Genomic DNA, 21,847 nt, shown 5'->3' with positions numbered 1-21,847 from the left:
TATATGTTTATGTATATATGTGCGCAAAACACCGCCGCGGACAAAGGCAAGTGTAATGTGAATAACGGAGGCAGCCTAAGTTGCGGGGCTGTCTGTAGACTTGCTCCGCGTCACCTCGCTCCTGCAAACGCGCCGGGAAACACTGACTTGAGCCCCGCGATGGGAAACACAGACACAGGTCCTGTTCCACCTCTGCACACAAACACCCATGCAGAGCACTGATACCTGTTAGGTCTGGCATTATGGCGGGGCTATACTTACTCGTGAGACTTGCATCCTTCTCCGCTGCTGCATCATTTCACCATTTTCCCCTCCCTTCAAAAATACGCACACATAAAAAAAAAGAAGTCTACGTGTTTCATTCGTGCCGGTGCTGGCAGAAAGGAGAAAAAATGGCAAAAATTTGAGAGAGAGAGGAGGAGGCTAGAAATCCTTCCTGCGGGTTGTCAAAGCGGAGTGACAGTGTTTGTGGGCTTGTGGTTGTAAGGAGCTCCGACAGGCTTGCTGGCTGACTGGGAAAGTGAGGAGGAGATGGAGGAGAGATGAGCGGGCGGAGAGAGAGAGAGCCTCCCCTCCGCGCGCTCATTGGGTTGATGAGGAGCCGCTTCAACAGGCGCACACATGAATGCGCGCTCTCCGCTCCGCACCGGCACGGACGCGCAAAGGTTATTGTCTCACATTGCTGTATACGGCTGAGGAAGGTATTAGAGAGCAGGTAAAATATTCAAAATCCGTTTTTTTTCCCCTCTCACATTCTAACTCTTCTCTCCTCTCTTTATGGAGGCATTAGTTGGTCCTGCACTTCTCTTTATTAGTTATTAGTGAAATGAAAAGAGCAGGGCCGGGCGCGCTGAGGCTGCTCGTTTACACTGTCATTTGATCGGGATAAGCAAGGAACAGATGGACACACACACACACACACACACACACACACACACACACACACACACACACACACACACACACACACACACACACACGCACGCACACACTCTTCTCCCCTGTTGCCAAAATGGAAAGTAAAAAACTATTCTACACAGTCAGCCTCACTTCCTCTCTTTACCTGCCTGTTCAATCGCTCAGTCGATTTGTATTCTTGATACATGAACGCGCACCGGAAGAAACGACAAGGAGCGGAGAAAGAGTTACACAGGTCTTGTTAAGACAGTTAGTGAAAAAGGTCATGTTCATCACGGCGTGGCAAATTGTTTATGTGCGAGCGTGCGTGCGTGTGAGTGCAGGAGGAGCAGCATGAGTGACAGCAGACGGGGTTACCCATGGAGAGAGCCCTCTAGTGTTTGTGTGGCTACTTGGCAGCAGCAGCCAGACAGGCAGGCCTTTGGGGGCGAGCAGCAGCCGTTATTAGTGCATGTCTAGTGCCCCCCCTCCCTCCCTCCTGCTCACACACACACAAACACACACTTATCTCTCTTCAGCTACGACAATGTCTTCATGAAACTCATTACACTGGTCCTCACAGTCCTTTGTTTTCATGCTGACGTCACACCCAATCCAGCCCAGCCCAGCGTGTGTCCACTGATAACACTTGGTACAAAGATTGCTTTCAGATCTACACTGAACTCCGGATAATCTCCTGACATTCTCCGGAGGGTCTGTGTGTTAAAGCTCAAAAGTGAGAGGCCTCCAACGTGCTCTGGAGTTTCTCCTGCGAGGGAGATGAGTGGAAATGATGCTGATTCTTGCACGTGACAGATGCAAAAGTGAAACAAGTAAAAGAATACAAACATCTTAAGATAAAAAAAGCAGTGCCATAGATGTAGAAAACGGCAAAGAAGAGTTCAGTGGAGCTTTTAGAGATAAGGCCCAAAAACACATTCTGTGAAATTAATAGATTTCAGAATGTGAATGAAAACTCTGGAGAAAGTCTGGAGCCGATTGTATAATCCCGAGTTCAGGTCTGAAAACGGCTTAAGAGTTTGTCTGAGAGCATGTCGTCAACCTTCCTACTTTAACACAATAAAATTGTTTTCTTAATGCTGTCGCCTGGTGGAGGCCTTTTGACCCAAGCGCCAGAGATCCCAATTAGCCAAGACATCAACTCTACCATTATTTATTTCTGTACCATTTAATTTTCCTCCTACTTAGGCTTTGATGTTGCAGCTGCGTTTCAGAAGGGAATTCTCCAATCATCTTTCTTAAAAGCTCCTGCTGCATAATACATTAGCCTGTAAATGTTGAGCTGTGTGTCTCGTGCTCAAAATGAAGATCTCACTGACAGACATTCTAAGCGTATTGGGGATGTATCGATTGAGTTAAAAATGCAAAGGAAAGTCCTTGCTCAGTCCCTAAAGTGAATAAACAGAAAAACAAAGCACATGACAGTAACTGGAGCCCTTGGTATAGCATAAACATTATTATTTATATATATTATATGAGATATGATATCTTATTCCCACACTGTCACACACATGCACAGTCTAACACAACACAGTTAAAGTGTCACGCTCTAAAGCAAAGCCAAAATTCATGCCTAATAATATATACTTTAATAAAAATTTGTCAGCGCCAATGATATTCATATCTCTCTTGTAAAGGTAGGATAAAAGCTCCATTTGACATCAGGTGAATCTGTAACTATCTAATCATTCAAAATCTCCTCCTGTGCGCCGAGTTTTGTGCAAATGAGACGGTTTCAGCTTTAAATTAGTGATTAATTCCATTGACATGGCCCCTGCCAGTGATCAAAATATCAGATGGCTTTGTAAAAGGCAAAGTAAGTGAAGGGGAAATGGTCTTTAGAACCCAAGCATCCTCAATCGATCATTAGTTACTGCTTTGTCAGTGGTATTAATCACAGAGATGGAGCAGCATGCGCCACAGACCTCCACGTCTGAAGCTCCACACAACCAGTCCCCACTGCAGGGCCTGTTACTGGGTGGAGGTTTTGTTGTTTGATTTCAATTTTTTTTGCATGTTCTTTGTTGATTGTCTGTTCATGGTTAATTTTAACATAGATTTATATATAAAGACTAGATGTCTCGTCTGCACATGGCGGCCATCTTGCTAGGGGGCAGCTCGCTCACCCATAACATTGTGTTGGTAGTGGTAAATAACCCTAACTTGCTCAATTTTCAACCGATTTTTAAACGGTTTGGTTTGTTATAAACGTCAGAGATGTAGATATGACACTGCATATTTATGAATAATTATGTTATTTTCTAAAAAAAATGAAAAATGTATTCAGTGTCATAACTACATCTCTGACGTTTATAACAAACCAGATCTTTTAAAAATCGGTTGAAAATTGAGCAAGTTATGGTTATTTACCACTACCAACACAATGTTATGGATGAGCGAGATGCCCCCTAGCAAGATGGCCGCCATGTGGTGACGTCCTCTTCCGTCGAACGAGATATCTAGTCTTTATATATAAATCTATGCATTTGAACCCCAAGCTTGTCCACACTTGGGGATTTTCACACCAGGAGATATCTCAGTAGCATATTCAGGCCTGTTACAGCAGGTGTCTACACCCTCTAAGGATCGTTAATGTAAATAACCCTCCTTGAGGCAGTGTCGCAGCCTGCAGGTTGGGATGCAGCCACCGTGAAGTGTGTTTCTAGCGTCATGTTCCTTCTTTAGGTTTGCCTTACTTGTCCTTCATCGCTGTCATTGCTGGTGAGCCCCCCCGCTCCAACCCCCACCCCCGCTGCGTGACCGCTAGCCTCGTCTTTGCAGGTACAATTGGCACATGGCTGGCCGAGCTCATCCCTGCTCGCACATTATGTGCTGCAGGATATTTAATACTCTCGGAAAGAAGGGGCCTGCAACGACATCAAATGGCATCAGGATCACGTAATGTCAGTTGGTGTCATTGTTTTCAATTCAGAAACTTGATTAAGTGAGTCACCTGCTTATCTTCCGATTAGCTTAAATAATACATCTACAGTCTTGAGTCTATTATGCACTATAAATGTTGTTTGAGAAAAGAAGTGGTAGCACATCTAACTAAGTCAAACTATGCAGTGTCTCATTACCCCCGTGTCATATTACAGCATCTTATTACCAGTGTTACCCCACGGCTGCCCTGGCTTCCTGTCAGACTTAGATCACTGTGTTCACCGCTCAATAGATTCACTTGATTAAAATGTATTCAAGTGCTTTCATTGCTTTTGTAACTCTGAGAGACTTTATGACCCCTGTTTTATACTTGAATTGGAGCTGAACCCTAACAATTGTTTTAATTATCCATTAATTAGCTGTCGGTCTGAAAGATCACAAACATAAACAAAGCTTTACTTATTCATTCTCTCAGGAGGACAGATGGAAGCATGGTATAGTTTAAACCTGCACAAACCTAGTGTCTGTACCGGAGACAACAGCTGCCATCAGCTGCTTAAAGTCATCATCAATCCCTCACCAAGTATTTCTAATTGTCTTCACTGAATCAGTCCTTCAGCAATAAATTGTTGGGTTTGTCATTTTCTGTAGAGTCATGGCTTGTTTTGGAAGGCAAAACAAAACTAATGTTGTCATACTCCATTGCAGTGATGTTTTGTTATCGAAGCATGAACATTGTGTACACACAATTGTGTACACATAGAGACCAAAACTGTGTAATATCAGTATCTGGCCCATCTGGTGTAATTTCTCTGCTGAGAACAAAAAAAAAAAAATCTCTCCCTGCAGCTTTAAAGGAAAATGGGACCACTGGGACCAGTGCTCCATGGATTCCACACGTGATCAAGCGATTGAAACTACAGTTATTTCCCTCCAGTCTGGAACATGACTTACTAATGTTTGGGCCATTGCTACCTTTAATTGGGGCAAAATAAATTAAATATCAATGTTTTTCAATGCATTTTAGGTGTATGGTGGTGGTGGTGGGGGCGGGGTCTAAAAGGACAATGCTCTAAAACCACCAGTGTGTTCATCCTCTTCTTATCCGTCCTCCTTGCCACCTATACTCCCCTTGTCTCTGTCAATAAAGCATTCAAATGACATATCTGTAAAAGCACTCTATAAAATCCGCCTGTGGCTGGTGGACAGGAAAGACTCAGAAATGCTCATTGTTCTTCATTGTCAAGTGCTGTCCTCTCCATTTGACAGTAAAATGTTAACAGCACAATTGAGTATCCAGGCTGGTTCCTTCGGTTCGGCTCCTTCAAAACCACAGACGCTGATTTTCAGGCAGGTTTTTAAAAAATTATTTATCTGAGCTGCTGTGAAAGGTTTAGATGTCAAAATATGCAAATTACTTCTGACCTCTTTTGAATCATAAAACACAGCATAAAATCAAACTTAAATTCGAGTCGAGTGTGAGAGAAAGCTGGGGGAAAAAATCTTATCCTGCTTTAACATTTCCCGTTCAGACAATATGCGCGCGCACACACACCCACACGCACACACACACACATACACACACACACACACACACACACACACACACACACACACACACACCACACACATGCTTTAGGATGCTGAGAAATTTGAAATTTGCAAAAAAATGTCTGACGTCTGTGTTGGAGCGGGCTGAGATATAAGTGCAGCATGTGGCACATTAGCATTCCTTAAAGTCACACTGTAATTGGTTGCAGATTAAAGTTAATTGATTTAGCTGATAGTTTTTAAGCTCCTGAAGATAATTAAGTGCAGTGTTGAGAATTCTGATATGTTGACATTTTGAGAATGAACAACCTGTAACGTGTGGGTACAACATAACATTAACTAACATCTTAATCATGCAAATTGAAAAACACGGCAGATTTAATTATCACCGGCCGAATCATTGGTCCTCATTAATTACATTTGGCTTATTTATTCACATTCGCATATCTATTCCACTTACTTCCCAATTATGCAGGACAGTCTTCAGACCCCTGCTGGTATAACAAACAGTGATTCCATTCCTGCTTCATTAAGGGATGCATGTAAGATACTGAGAGAACAAAGTATCCAGATAGAACAGCGGCAGCAGCAACAATTCAGAGCCTCAGAAATTATCATTAGACTCTATTAATGCTCTTTTTTTATACATAGTAGGACAGAGGAAATGTGTGGTGAGAAGGTTTAACTTGCATCTCATAAGTGAATTCAATTAACCCCCACCCGCCCACAAATATATATAAAAAGATGATTATCTGCTTTGCTAAAAACAGACTCTGCCAGTGGTGGTTGGTTCTATACAGGCTGTTATATACAGTACTGAGAGAAACACAGTAAGTGAACTTTACACAACAAGGTGGATCAGCAGATGTTGAATTAGTCTGAAGCATAAATAACCTGAAACAATTAGTGAGCCATATTCATATTACATTTGTTTCTTTATAAAGTCACAGAAAACAGCTGCTGGAAACTAAAGATTGTATCAACTTTGCCTGTAGTGTGTGTGTGTGTGTGTGTGTGTGTGTGTGTGTGTGTGTGTGTGTGTGTGTGTGTGTGTATTGAACATAGGTAGGAGTATAGGGAAATAGGGAAATAAATCTGAGATCTTAAGAATAAAGTTATAATATTACCTGAGAGAAATTTTAATTTTATGAGAATTTACTAATTATATTACACAACAAAGTCCTAATATTAAAAGAATAAACCGCAAATTTGACTAGAATCAAGTTGTAATATGATGAGAATAAAGCCATAATATTAGGCTATATGACAGTTTAGGACAAAGGAGCAAAATCTGAAAATCAGTCACGTGTGTGAAAGTGAGGAATGAGAAACATTTTGTTAAGTTAAAGTAACAAAAAGATCAATCTCTTGGCCGACCAGTACCATATTGTCATATGTATCAGGAGTTTATTCCAAAGAAAGAACCATATAAACTTGAGGGAAATGTCTCTTTATTGGAAGAGTGGAGTTTGGTAGCTGTTGATTGAGGGACTGTTGTTAGTATTCGAAAGAGGTTTCATAGTTTCTCAATAAACAATGAGTTTAATAATCAAGATTTAATCCAGAAGAAGTGGAACTCTAACGAGCACTCTTTCTCCTTGCTGCGTATTTCCTAAAAAAAAAGGAATGCATATTCATGGTGTTTTTTTTGTTCCGCATTATATCATTATCACCAAATTCAAGCTCAGTACTCAACACTAGAATGAAAGCACCAAATCAAAGTCAAATGAGGTGAAGCCTGCGAGTAATCCTGCGAGCCACTTCTGCTTCTTATACTTCTTCTATTGTTCAGTGCTGTCTAAAACAATATCACACACTGCTAATGACATGGACCATGGTTTGAATGATCCGGACCAACACCACCTCTTTTGGTTGAACTAAATGTTGGTCCATTGGTCCAAATAACTTTTAACACCTGTTTTGTTGGTTTAGACTAAACTCTGAGTTCGACCGTCAGAACCATCCAAAGAAGAATCCAGACACAAAGTCTATACGAGTAAAATTACAATATTAACTTTGCACCAAATAGAAAATTAGCCTCCATGGCCATTTATTAAAACAGCAAAGTGGGAACTTTGATAGAAAGGAAACAAAAAGGATTTTCATGAGCTCATTTTAAGGCAGCATTAAAAACTAAATCTTCAGTTTATGGTAAAGCGTGCTGATATTTGTGAATAGCACTAAAAGCAAAATAAAGATCAGATTGATGGGAATATGATTGGTTTTTGAAGAAGTGGACAAAGCTATTTTGTTAATGTGAGTAATTTCTTGGCAGTTGAGCCTTTTCAATTTGGAGCATAGCCGAACAGACCAACTGAATGGCTGACATCACCAATCTGAGAGCGTCTAGCATAGCCAGATACTGACCCATTGTTAAAAAGTCTAATGGACTGAACTGTTGTAGCCAGTGTGATGATGTGCAGCCAATCAGGTGGGCTGAGAGCAGGTGAAAAAGGTTTCTGAGTGACAGGTAGACAGACTTACCAGTGAAATACAAGTTCTTGTGTGAGGGAGAGAACGGCACTGAATGCAACTCCTGGGTACAACTGCAGCTGAAACTATGAGATCTCACTGTCTACGTGGATGGTAACAACTTAATGAACGACAGAGCGGTGGAGCACACTGCACATAACTCCTGCACACATAAAATACAGCAATGGATCGAAATGTTAGACGTGATAAACACTACGTTTATTTACCTTTAAGAGTTTATTCAATTTAACTTCCCAACTGCAACACACCATTACGTTTCCGCCAACAGACAATACACCCTGCATGCTTGACCTGTAGTCAAAGGATAGGGTCAAAGGGAAAGACTCCTTTACCGTAAAGTACAGAGTAGAGGGGAAATACATGTTAACACAAAACACCTAGTTTAAACACTCTTGAAACCATGAGGAAATAAGAACAAAGCGGGCTGCCACTGTCAGATGAAATTGACAGCACCATGGGTTTGATGACAGGCGTTACGTTTTTAAGGCAGTTATTTTTGGCATCTTTAAAGGGTTGTTCCCCCAAAAATTATAATTCACTCATTATCTACTCAGTATACTGATGGAGGGGTGGGTGAAGTGTTTGAGTCCAAAAAACCCTTTTGGGTAGAAACTGTGTTTCAGCCAAATCCAATGTTGAAGTGGATTGTGACTACTTCTTCATGTCCACTGCTGTCTGCATTCACATGTTGATCACAGATCAAATTTAGGCTAAAAACATGTTGTAAATGACGCAGTTTCGAATAAAAATTTGAATGTCGGGGCTTGCTATGTTTTTTCAGTTTTTTTTTTTTCGTCTGAAGAAGTGGTCACCATTAACTTCAATTGTATTGGATCTGGCTGCAAGGCTGTTTACCCCTGAGACTCCAGAAGTGTTTTGTGGACTCAAACGCTTCACGCAACCCTCCATCGGCACAGTTGTGAGTAGATAATAAGTGAATATTCATTTTTAATTATCCTTTTAACATGCAAGCGAAAGTCACATCAGAGCTGAATGTGAACCAGCTCTATACATTAACACGAGCCTGTCTCTCCATTTCTGTCGGCTGGCAGGTGTGATGCTTTATGACCATGGGCATATAATAGAAAAACTGAACATGGCAAACGAGAAGACTTTTGACATGAATGTGCGAGGGAGGGTACAGATGAAGACAAGTGCTCACAGAAGAGCTCTGAGATTAAATGGAGACAGACATCAATAGACATTGATGGTTGTAGTGAATAGACAGAGTGCTGCAGTAATGACACTTTACCTTTAATAGTGCTCATTATGAGGGTTAGCCACTTGGTTAACGAGGATGAGCTCTGCCATTTTTTGTCAGCCCACAGACAGAGGGAGGGTCCTATGAATTTCCTTTCTGATGAGAGGTGAAGATAAATTATGGAAGCTGAAGGGCTCTCATCGATGCGAGCAAGGGCGGGTTTGAGTAAAGTTCTACATTTGTTTGAGCCAACATTAAATGGTATCTTATTAATAGTTGGATTTATATTGAGAGCAAGAAATGGCAACTTTACGTATTGTGAATTGACTATAAATAACCACCAATTATATCTTCAAAGACACATTCTTCAGGACTGGACAAAGTATTGGAGTTAAAAATGTCCTGATTGTTCTTATGAGGACATCAGCTTTATTATTGAAAAAGCACTTCTGTGAGTCTGTGCGTGGAAAAGGGAACAAAGAAGAATGTCTCTGTTTTCTCCATAAAATGTCCAAAACATAGATCAACAGTGTTTCAAACTGTAGGATAACACACATGTGTATACACATTACATGTAAAATGTCTGTTGTTTTTTTATAATAACACATCAAATGGTCCAATGTGAAAATATTGGGTTGCTCATGATGATGAACACATCAGCGAGCTTATAATTCATTGCTTGGCTGTTTAGTCCACGATTGTACTGTTTTGATGCAAAATATTGTTTTCCACCGCAGCGGGCGGCTGCTCTACTGTAGAAAGTCTCTAAAGCCCCACTGTGCACCACCTGCAAAGCACAAACCATCAGACAAACACACTCAGCAACTTGCTCATCATCAAAGTGGTTTACGAGCCCAGTTTTCCCTCAGGAGTTGATAGAGATTAAAAACAGAGACAAAAGTCAGAGACTGTTGGACTTCAGGTGACCAGATGAATGATGTCATTGCTCCATGAATGTGTGAACTGTTGATGCATCTAATAAGACTCACAACTTGTTTATGTTGTCCCCAGGTGGCTAAACAAGATATTGCAGGTTTCCCATGATCAATGAGTAACTGTGATGTTGACTTATTTTTGTTTCTGGGTCACTTCTTGTGGAGCCACATGTTCTTCTTACATTTAGAATCAATACAGAGGGCCTCAACTCTCCAGATTCAAAGAGGCCTTTAAGACTGTGACTTGTACTTTGATGCTGACACAGGCTGTTAAACAGCAGGTTAATGTCACTGTATACACACACTATATATAATCTGGGTGAAGATGCTTTGATTTATGTATCTATACGTCTCTTGTGGATACTTGGCAGTACACCCTGCATTTGAAGACGAACTTGAAATGGCTTGCAGCTTGGCAACTATGGGACTACCTAATTCCTTTTTTTCTTGCACCAAGACAAGATCTCAGAGGGATTTCCAGTTTCTAATTAATAATTGGTGTATGTGGCTGACACTATGTGAAGTCATTAGAAAACACCCCCTCTTCCACAGAATCTTAGGAGAGAACGGAGGCGACTAGCAATCCTGCAGGGACTGTACAGCCACACCAAAAGTGTTTTGTTCAGGAAATTTAATTGCATCATCTACAGACTTGTCCCTATGAGTAATACAAAATAATGACTCTGTTCTAACATGAAATTAAAAATATTTTTTTTTCTCTCACCAGGCTGGAATCTTAATGGAAAAAATATTAACGCAAACAACCTAAGTCCTGATGTTCTCAGTGCCTCCCAGATTGTTTGATGATAAATTGCCACTTGTCCCGACTCTCAATCAAATCCCCTCTGTGTTTGGGTTCCATATCTTGTAGCTTTGACAGTCCAAAAAGCCTTCTCCCTTGGTGCTGCATACAGTCTCCTTTGTTCTCTCTAAAATTAACCAAAACAGACAGCCAAGTGCGAAGTACTGTTTGATGACAAACACTGGGAAATACTGTGAAATCATGTATCATGACAAATTAGCAGACGATGCAGTTTGCAACACTTTTAAGATCATGTCTGACAAATAATCTTAAAAATAAGATGTAAAAGAAGAACAAAGGGACGTGGATATCAAAGACAGCGTGTGGAGAATAGCAAAAACAAAAGAAAAGTACTTCAGGACAGGAGCATATGGAAGGGGCTTGAGGAGAATGGAAAGTACCAGGACAAACACATCCAGGCTATTGATTTATTGGAGGGTATAGTCTTAGAGACGGGTGCAAGATTGATCAAATGGAAGGTTATCCTTACTCACAGAGGAAAGCTGTTTGCCATTATCCATCACTGGAAACTCAAAATGGCTCAAAGGATCCTTGACATTCCCAAACACTGCAGAGCCGGTAGCTGACCAGGTTAGAAGATTCTCTGTGTGAGAAGGGATTGTTTTCGACTCCACAAAGACTGAGGGTTTGTACAATGTCCTTCATGGAACTAAACCCAAGGCTGGAGTCTTCTTAGCATCAGAGTATAAGTTAGAAAGAGGTTTATTCTTTTCTTGCCAGTAATTTCATTGATATAGTAGATACACAGTGTATTAAGGCTCTAGCTATACCTACATATCCTCTTTTTGATCAGTTTACTTGAGATGAGTGAAAGGGCAAAAAAGTTCTCACAATACCTTTTTTAAATATAAGCTGGTATCAATGGATATTCTAATACTAGCACAAATGGAAAAGGGAACGAGTCATGAAACCAGGTGACCTTTGTAGTAGATTAGATTAGTGCTTTAAAGAAAAAGGTGATTTCAAAAGGCTGTACCTATACTCCTATTGCTCTAAAGCAGAAAGTCCTACAACATCAGGATGCGCTGCACACAGTACCCGCCAGGCTGTCCCAGGGCCACTGCTGTTTTGGTTGTTTTCCATCGGGCTTCTGCTCTTTGTGGCGAGTTCATGGAACACAGCTTTGTTTTGGAGACAATGATACACAAGGGGGTCAAACACCGAAATCTTCTATTCATTTAGGACAAAGAACCTGGACCCTGCAGTGTGTAATACCCCAAAACGTAATGCTGAGTATCTCCAGGAGAAGCAGTGTCAGTGGTGCTGCTCTGTGCCAGTAAATTCAGTGATACTTTGTATTCAGAGCTGGTATTATAATACATTCATGAAGAAAAACCGAGTCAAGGATACCAAAGCTAAAGATGTACAATAAGTATGCGTCACTGAAAGCTCTCGACACAATAACATTATGGTTTCCCCCAGCTGCACCTTCTACTACCGCATCCCTGTCATAAAGAAGAATGTTTCTGTATAACTAAGCTACAAAAGCAAATCACTGTAATCACATCAAATGAAAGTCTGAATAATATACATTATTTGGCAAGTTACAAATATATTGACGCCGAATGCATTTTTCACAGCATGTATTTATATTTATATACATATATATTTAGAATGACATGTGGTATGATGGTGGCCATGTGACAAGCCTGCTGGTTCCTGGAACATGCACAGGAGAACACAGCCCTTTCCATTCAGCACCACATATCAAACAAAAACTCAAATACTGTGTTAATGTGCTGTGAATTAGTCAAACAGGAAGTACCTTTGGGGAAACTGTACAAAGGGTGAGTCTTTTAAAGTTCATGTTTCGTGTTGGAGAAGAGAAAAATTATTTATTGCTCTGTTATGACAAATAAAGACACTTGTCCTTGTGAACAAATATATAGATTGGCTTAGTTTTTTTGTTTTGTGTAGAGAAATCTATTTTATGGTGTACAAAGCTTGCAGCTCGTTCATCCTCATTGGAATCATCAACTTCATCCCAAAAGGCAATAAGTAAAAAAGAAATTGAGCACAACAAAGTTTGTTACGGCACAGCAACTTTAATTTTGTTTCCATAAGTATGCACCTGCCACACAGACCTCCCACCAGATATAATTTGCTGCTACAGAGCGAGCCACACCGGCTGTAGAGTCTCTCTCTCTCTCTCTCTCTCTCTCTCTCTCTCTCTCTCTCTCTCTCTCTCTCTCTCTCTCTCTCTCTCTCTCTCTCTCTCTCTCTCTCTCTCTCTCCTAGCTGCTGCTGTCACGAAGCAGTAGCGGCTGCTTCCTCCTCTCTACGCTGTTGGGTCAAATTCCGCAACTCTATATTCCGCCTCCAGCAGCGCCGCATATCTGATTCCAACATTACACTAGGAACCTGGATTTCTTTCAAATAGGTCGGTACTTTTATTTATTTTAGCATCGGCTCCTCCATCCACAGAGGCTGGAAACCTAGTGTTGTGGTTCTCCTTTCTCAGTGGAATCGGCAACTCCATCCTCAAAATAAGTAAATAAGTAAGGGAGCAACTGAGCACAGTGAAGTTTGATGCAGCGAGGCGATGTCAGCTCTGTCCGCGTGAGTGTGCCACACATCGCACCAGTCATCACTGAGCACTGGTATGTGCAGCAGAGCGAGCGTACTACGCAGTACGGCTGCAGGGCCACTCTCTCAGCTGCAGCTGTAACTGAGCTCCAGCGGTGGCATTGTCTTCTATATAGTGTCATATCTGATTCACAGCTGTGCTTTTTTTTGGCACAGGACAGGTATAGTTCCAACATTTTATCATGAAACTACTTCTCTGTTAATAGTAATTGATAAATGTCCTTGTATAAACAAAAAGGATGAAGGCCCAACGGTCCTCTTTAATTCAATCAATCCGCACCATATTTCCACACACTAACAAGTATCAGTCTCCTGGATAAAAAAGAAAAATACAAATTCATGCATACATTTAGATATGGTCTGGAAAATCTATGAAATTCCTCTTGAAATTTAAAAGAAAGTGAAATAAATTTCACTTTTACCACCAAGTTTTGGGGAAATCCGTTTGGTTTTTGCATAATCCTGTTGACAAGCACACGAACCAACAGTTGACAAATAGACAGCTGTGAAAAAAGTCACCTCCATGGCAGAGTTTATGGAGATTATCTTTTGAATAATAACAGAAACATCTCCGGAGCATGTAGGTGAGGGGTGGTGCATGCAGCAGGAAGCAGGACAAGTCCTCGGCATAGATCCCATACTTTTGTTCAACCACAGTATCGGCCCTCATCACTAAAAGCTCTCAAATTGTCTTTCAAAGGTGACTTTGTTGTCTGTGTTCTATATGTATGACATCTTTTTCAGCTATTTGTGATTTGAGATATTTGTGTTCTTTTCATTTATTTTTTTCAGTTTAGTATCGCATTTTAAAAATGAGGCATCAACATGCCCACAGCAATAAGCAGTAAGCCAGGTATGGAAGGCAAATATATTTTAAATATATGAAAACAAATGTATTTTGAAGTTCTTAACAAAAGTCACAAATAACAAAGTCCAATTTTCAACTCCTGACAGACCCTGCTCTTTAACTGCTCCCTGCTCTGCCGTACTCACCAGCAAATCACTTTGTCAGACTAACCTCTTTCATTTGATCCAATATTAATATAAAAAGATAGGTCAATGGGAACACCTTCCGGGGGTCTCGGGGGGTCTCGGGGGGCACCGTTGAGCCATTTTGCAACGCCCATTGAAAATTCCTTCAGAATACGTACATTTTCACCACTTTCTAACTTTCTGCAAATTTTGGTAAGAAGTTGAGCATGTTAAAGCCCTCAAAAAGCCAATTCATTTGCCTGAATAATAATAATAATAATAATGAATAATAATAATAATAATAAATAAATATACAAATATACGGAGGAAAACTTCAGTTTGGTTTTGTTGCATTTAATTGAAATTTGAATAAAAAGAAAGGAAGCGAAAAAGGAGGAAACAAGGAAGGAAGATAAGAAGCGATGGAGAAAAGAAGACAATACAACATTAATATTAACTAAAATTTTTAGGGCTGCAAAGCAGCACTGGGTGGGCCCGAGCACATCCATTTTGAAGCGTTGCATGCTTTTTGTCTGAAAAAACAAAAATAACCAGTTCTGAGAGAGAAAGAGACGTGACCTTTGCAAGACATAACGTTTCCTTTGATCTAGGAAGACTGAAATCAAAGGATTCATGGTCCATGTATGTCCGCGTTACAGAACATCGTGTTTTAATGGCGTGTAATCAAATTTTGACGCCACGCCACGGTCACACCGTGTGATTAAAAAAAAATCCGTCAGTCAGTTTTTATCTCCATCTTGTTGTGATGACACTCATCTCAATTTTAAGTTGATCCGATGAAAACCCTGGTACAAGTGCATCAAAGAAAAAATGTGGAATATGGCCAAAATGGCCACTAAATACAAAATATCAGGCTTCCTGATTTGTTTTTACAATTGCACCCAGAGACTTTTTTGTTTGTTTGGTCATGATACACCTGTATATCGATTTTTGTGAAGATAGGTCAATGGGAACACCTTCCGGGGGTCTCGGGGGGTCTCGGGGGGCACCGTTGAGCCATTTTGCGACGCCCATTGAAAATTCCTTCAGAATACGTAAATTTTCACCACTTTCTAACTTTCTGCAAATTTTGGTAAGAAGTTGAGCATGTTAAAGCCCTCAAAAAGCCAATTCATTTGCCTGAATAATAATAATAATAATAATGAAAATTCCTTCAGAATACGTAAATTTTCACCACTTTCTAACTTTCTGCAAATTTTGGTAAGAAGTTGAGCATGTTAAAGCCCTCAAAAAGCCAATTCATTTGCCTGGATAATAATAATAATAATAATAATAATAAAATTTTTAGGGCTGCAAAGCAGCACTGGGTGGGCCCGAGCACATCCATTTTGAAGCGTTGCATGCTTTTTGTCTGAAAAAAACAAAAATAACCAGTTCTGAGAGAGAGAGAGACGTAACCTTTGCAAGACATAAAGTTTCCTTTGATCTAGGAAGACTGAAATCAAAGGATTCATGGTCCATGTTTGTCCGCGTTACAGAACATCGTGTTTTAATGGCATGTAATCAAACTTTGACACCACGCCACGGTCACACCGTGTGATTAAAAAAAAATCTGTCAGTCAGTTTTTATCTCCATCTTGTTGTGATGACACTCATCTCAATTTGAAGTTGATCCGATGAAAACCCTGGTACAAGTGTATCAAAGAAAAAATGTGGAATATGGCCAAAATGGCCACTAAATGCAAAATAGCAGGCTTCCTGTTGTGTTTTTCCAATTGCACCAAGAGACTTTTTTGTTTGTCTGGTCATGATACACCTGTATATCGATTTTTGTGAAGATAGGTCAATGGGAACACCTTCCGGGGGTCTCGGGCTGTCTCGGGGGGCACCGTTGAGCCATTTTGCGACGCCCATTGAAAATTCCTTCAGAATACGTAAATTTTCACCACTTTCTAACTTTCTGCAAATTTTGGTAAGAAGTTGAGCATGTTAAAGCCCTCAAAAAGCCAATTCATTTGCCTGAATAATAATAATAATAATAATCCTTACAATTTCAATAGGGTCTCACCAGACACCTTTGATGTCTGTGCTCGGGCCCTAATAATAATAACTAGGGCTACGTTGTAGCACTTGCGGGCCCGAGCACCTGCACGTTGAAGCCTGTTGCGGTCGGGGGAGAGAGCGGTCGATGACCAAGCGCACGTCTCCGCGTTGGATGCGTTTTCATCTCTGTGGCAAGGATAAAAGCTTCACTTCCTGTAGCCACCAGGGGGCGCTGTGATTTAAAGTCATGATTTCTGTGTAGATGTAATCAGGCTGGGACTCTAGTCTTACATGTCTAGTTTGGACTCAATTGGACAATAAACGCTTCACTTCCTGTAGCCACCAGGGGGCGCTGTGATTTAAAGTCATGATTTCTGTGTAGATGTCATCAGGCTGGGACTCTAGTCTTACATGTCTAGTTTGGACTCAATTGGACAATAAACGCTTCACTTCCTGTAGCCACCAGGGGGCGCTGTGATTTAAAGTCATGATTTCTGTGTAGATGTCATCAGGCCGGGACTCTAGTCTTACATGTCTAGTTTGGACTCAATTGGACAATAAACGCTTCACTTCCTGTAGCCACCAGGGGGCGCTGTGATTTAAAGTCATGATTTCAGTGCAGATGTCATCAGGCTGGGACTCTAGTCTTACATGTCTAGTTTGGACTCAATTGGACAATAAACGCTTCACTTCCTGTTGCCACCAGGGGGCGCTGTGATTTAAAGTCATGACTTCTGTGTAGATGTCATCAGGCTGGGACTCTAGTCTTACATGTCTAGTTTGGACTCAATTGGACAATAAACGCTTCACTTCCTGTAGCCACCAGGGGGCGCTGTGATTTAAAGTCATGATTTCTGTGTAGATGTCATCAGGCCGGGACTCTTGTCTTACATGTCTAGTTTGGACTTAATTGGACGATATATGTCCGAGATACAGAGCCTCGTGTTTTGATGGCGTGTAATCAAACTTCGACGCCACGGTCACACGGACTTGAAACCATATGAAAATCTTCAGGGGGGGGGGCTGTTGATACACACATGTAGTTTGAGTGAGATAGAACCATGAACACTGAAGTAACAGCATTTTGTGTTTCACGGCGAGTTGATGAACTTTGACGCCACGCCATGGTCACACGGTGTGACGAAAAAACAATCCCTAAGTCAATTTTTATCTCCATCTTGTTGTGATGACACTCATCTGAATTTAAAGATGAACTGATAAAAGCCCTGGGACAAGTACATCAAAGTAAAAATGGTGAATATGGTCAAAATGGCCACTAAATTCAAAATGGCGGACTTCCTGTTTGATCTAACATATCGATCCAAGAGACTTATTTGTTTGTAATGAAAAGACACATGTCCCCATAGATTTTTGTACATGTCGGCCAATCGTAGTGCCGGGGCTGCCCTTTAGGGGGCGCTAGTCAGTTTTTTTGCCACGCCCGTTTCTTAAAACCATATGAATATCTTCAGGGGGGGGATGTTAACACACACATGTAGTTTGAGTGAGATGGAACCATGAACACTGAAGTTACAGCAATTTCGTGTTTCACGGCGAGCTGATGAACTTTGATGCCACGCCATTAATACTGTGTTTGACGAAAAGTCACAGTAATCTTATATCTTCATTATCAATGTCTTGAGACCCATTTGGTACAGTTTGACATGGTTGAGGTCAGTGGATGAGGAGAAATACATCCAAGTGTAAGACATGCAAAAAAAAGGACATTTCCTGTTGCCACCAGGGGGCGCTGTGATATTAAGTCATGATTTCAGTGCAGATGTCATCAGTCCGGGACCCTTGTCTTATGTGTGTAGTTTGGAATTGATTGGTCCAAATATGTCTGAGATACAGAACCTCGTGTTTTGATGGCGTTTAATCAAACTTTGACGCCAAGCCACGGTCACACGTTGTGACGAAAAGTTGATTTTTTAAGTCAACTTTTTTCTCCATCTTGTTGTGATGACACTCATCTGAATTTGAAGTTGATCTGATGAAAGCCCTGGGACAAGTACATTAAAGTAAAAATCGCCAAAATGGCCAAAATGGCCACTAAATCCAAAATGGCGGGCTTCCTGTTGCGTTTTTCATAATGCCCTTTGTGACTTTTTTTCATGATTAGTCACGATACACCTCTTGCCCGATTTTGGTGAAAATCGGTTATGTGGAAACCTAGGGGCTGGGTTCCAGGGGGCGCTGTTGAGCCATTTTGCCACGCCCATTTCCAAATACACCAGAATACGTAAATTTTCACCACTCTCTAATTTTCTGCAAAGTTTGGTAAGAAGTTCAGCATGTTAAAGCCCTCAAAAAGCCAATTCACTTTAGTCACAATAATAATAATAATAATAATAAGAATAATCCTTACAATTTCAATAGGGCCTCTCACCATTCGGTGCTCGGGCCCTAATAATAATAATCCTTACAATTTCAATAGGGTCTCACCAGACACCTTTGATGTCTGTGCTCGGGCCCTAAATATTGGTGATAGCAGCTTTAAGCAGCATTGTCTGTGTTTGGAAGTGTCTGGTTCCTTTTATGGGTAAACAGGGTCATAAATATCTAAAGTGGTGCCACATCACTGATGTCTTATCACCTCATTTATCCACAAGGGTTTTATACTTTTAAGGAGAAACCAAAACAATAGCATGCAGTGTTTTTTGCTCAATACACAAATCCTGCCGTGCCCGTTGTGAATAATGAACTGTCTGTTCCTACAAGGTTGTCCTGCAATATTGGATGGAGAACATTTTTTATTGTGTTTGTGTTGTTTAGTAATTTGGGCCTCTATTCTATGATGTTTGTTGTCTACTGAATATTTTTGGACTGAAACAGGTTAAAGCCGAAAAACACCAAATACCTGCAATTATGATCTCAAGTTTGAAATTGTCCATATTATGCTTTTCAGGCTTTTCTCTTTCCTTTAAGGTGTCACATGTGTCCATGTAAAATGTCAGTCTATGAAATTCCATGGCGAAGGGAGTACTTTCCCACAGAAACACTGCTCCTGAAGAACACAAAATGCACATGCTTTCACCATGATGGAGAAATTACCCATTCATTATGTTTAATTGAGTTAAGAGCACAACAAGGTACAATTTAAACATTGTGAAACGTCCTGCCCCCTGTCTGGTTTGTAAAGGTGGTTCAGGTCATCCTGACTTTCAGCATCACACTCGCACTCACTCACCCTCTGTTACCATGGCTACAACTGTGTTTACAGCTGATCAGGAAGCCCCTGGGTGAGGGGCATGACATTTTGGACACATGTTCTAAGTGGTTGACTAAACACAAAGGAGTCGGCCAGATGACCAATCAGAGCAGACAGGGCTTTTTGGAGGCAGGCCAAAAAGCCAAAATGGAGCATTTCCGACAGAGGGTGAACAGTGGTGCTGCAGCAAACAGTACTGGACAAAAAATGTGAATTTCGAACATTACAGAATCTAAAACTATTCAAGCAGACCCTGAAAAAAAGATTATGAACCTGTAAATGAATAAAATATTACCACTTTCAACTCCATCCATGAATTCTTTGAGTGAAATGAAGTTGTTTTGTTGAAGTTACATAACACCCAGCGAGATATATGGGATGCATGTGCTGTATTCAACACTTTGACCCAAACTGTGAGAACAAGTGAAGGAGAAAACCAACAAAACAATCTTTTAGTGCTGTGACGCTCACAGGGCTTTGTGCACTTACACTATATCCTGAATCGGCTCAGACTGCTCTGGGAAGTTATGGCCTGTTGAGCATCTATTAATTTGCATCTGCACTCATGTTGACAAGAATCACCACCAGGTTTACTGCCCTGATTGTTTCATCTGTTGGGGCAGGGGAGTAAAATGAGACACGATTAATTCCTGTGAACCAAAATCCACCCTGTCCATTAATCTTGTAATTGTAACAGAACACAGCCGCGGAGGCAGCGGTGGCAGCTTGACAAGTGGGAGAATGTGAAGTGAAGGAGACTCAGCCGTGCCACAGACTGACTGAACACACCGCTGAGCTTCCTAAACATGTTGTAGTTCCTCACTTGTGTTTTCAAAGTTTTATGACGCTGAATATCAGATTCAATATATGGACAAACCAAAATTTACATACACCACATCCATTCTGCAAATACGTACACATACTTTCATTAAGAAACTTACTATAATGTGCAGATAATGTACTTTTAATGACTGTAATCTTTTTAGTTGAATTACAATGAATTACTTCAAACTAGGCAGACCTGCCTGGGGGCCAAATTAAGTGCTTTAGCTAATTTGGTCTAATTTGGACATGTGATGATCAACTAAACTGAAAAGTCAAACTATGTCATATACTTTTATTTTAGCTAGTTCATTCCACACTGATGTATGCCTAAATGTTTGAATTAGTACTTTATGATAGAATAAAAACAGTGTAAAACTACGATGACTGATTGGTCAACCTTGTTTATCCCAGGGACCTCACTACCACAGCTCCACTCCCTGTGGCTGCAGCACAGACTCTGACTCCAAAAGGCGCCGGTGCAAGATGGCAATGTTCATATCAAGGATACAGTTCGAACAAGCTGTGGCTAGGGTTAGGGGTTAGGGTCTAAAGTGTGGGAGTATTTTAGAACCACTTCAGTCGTGCAATGTAAGTTCTGCACACTTGAAACATCATGTCACAGCATCATCAGGATTACCATCTCCAGGAGCTTGTTCCTAGGTAACTAATAGCCCTGCACTGCTGCTTATATGATGATTTCCTTAGTTTACTTGAACAGCGGATGTATGTATGCCAAGAACATGGACTTAACTCTTGATACTTGCCGTAAATAGTTTCAGTGTCAAGTGTGAAGGCTCTTTGAGCATTTCAAAAGAATACAGCAGCTAGTGAAACTACAGTCCAAGCAAACGCCTCATTCCAAACAGGCATGTTTACAAAGGGCACTGTAATATTGCTATGAATCCAAGACATCACTAGCTTGTTGCTGCATAATTAAATACATTTACCTTTTAAAAGAGCAAAGAAAAGGTAATTATTACACCATAACCTACCGACTCCAGCCAGATAAACCGTACAAAAAAAGGCCAGTAGATTATTCCACATGCACAAAGGAGATATGTTGGGCTTCAAAGTACAATACATACAATAATACATACAACATATTTTGATATAATTACATCCCTGCAGTTTAAACTTTGTATCTACTTGTATTTGTGACAAACAACATAAGTTATATATTTTCATGTACACCTTAATAAACAAAATGTAATAAATAAATTCCCTGACGTGTGTAATGAGTAAATGAATGTTAAAAATAAGTTAGTTTTTTTTAAACAGCCAATGCTAAAGATTGTTTAAAATCAAAGTGCTACAAATCCTTATTGTGCAATGGTTTAAATTGCAGTTGATGTACACAATAGATATGCTGCTGTCACTGCTGTATTTGTCAGTGCCATCCACAAGCGTCTCAAAACTGTCAATTGTAAGAAAAGATCTCGGAAAAA

This window comes from Limanda limanda, chromosome 3 (genome assembly GCF_963576545.1).
Source record: "Limanda limanda chromosome 3, fLimLim1.1, whole genome shotgun sequence".
In the NCBI taxonomy this organism is placed as follows: Eukaryota; Metazoa; Chordata; class Actinopteri; order Pleuronectiformes; family Pleuronectidae; genus Limanda; species Limanda limanda.
Note: the sequence above shows the minus strand (reverse complement) of the source record.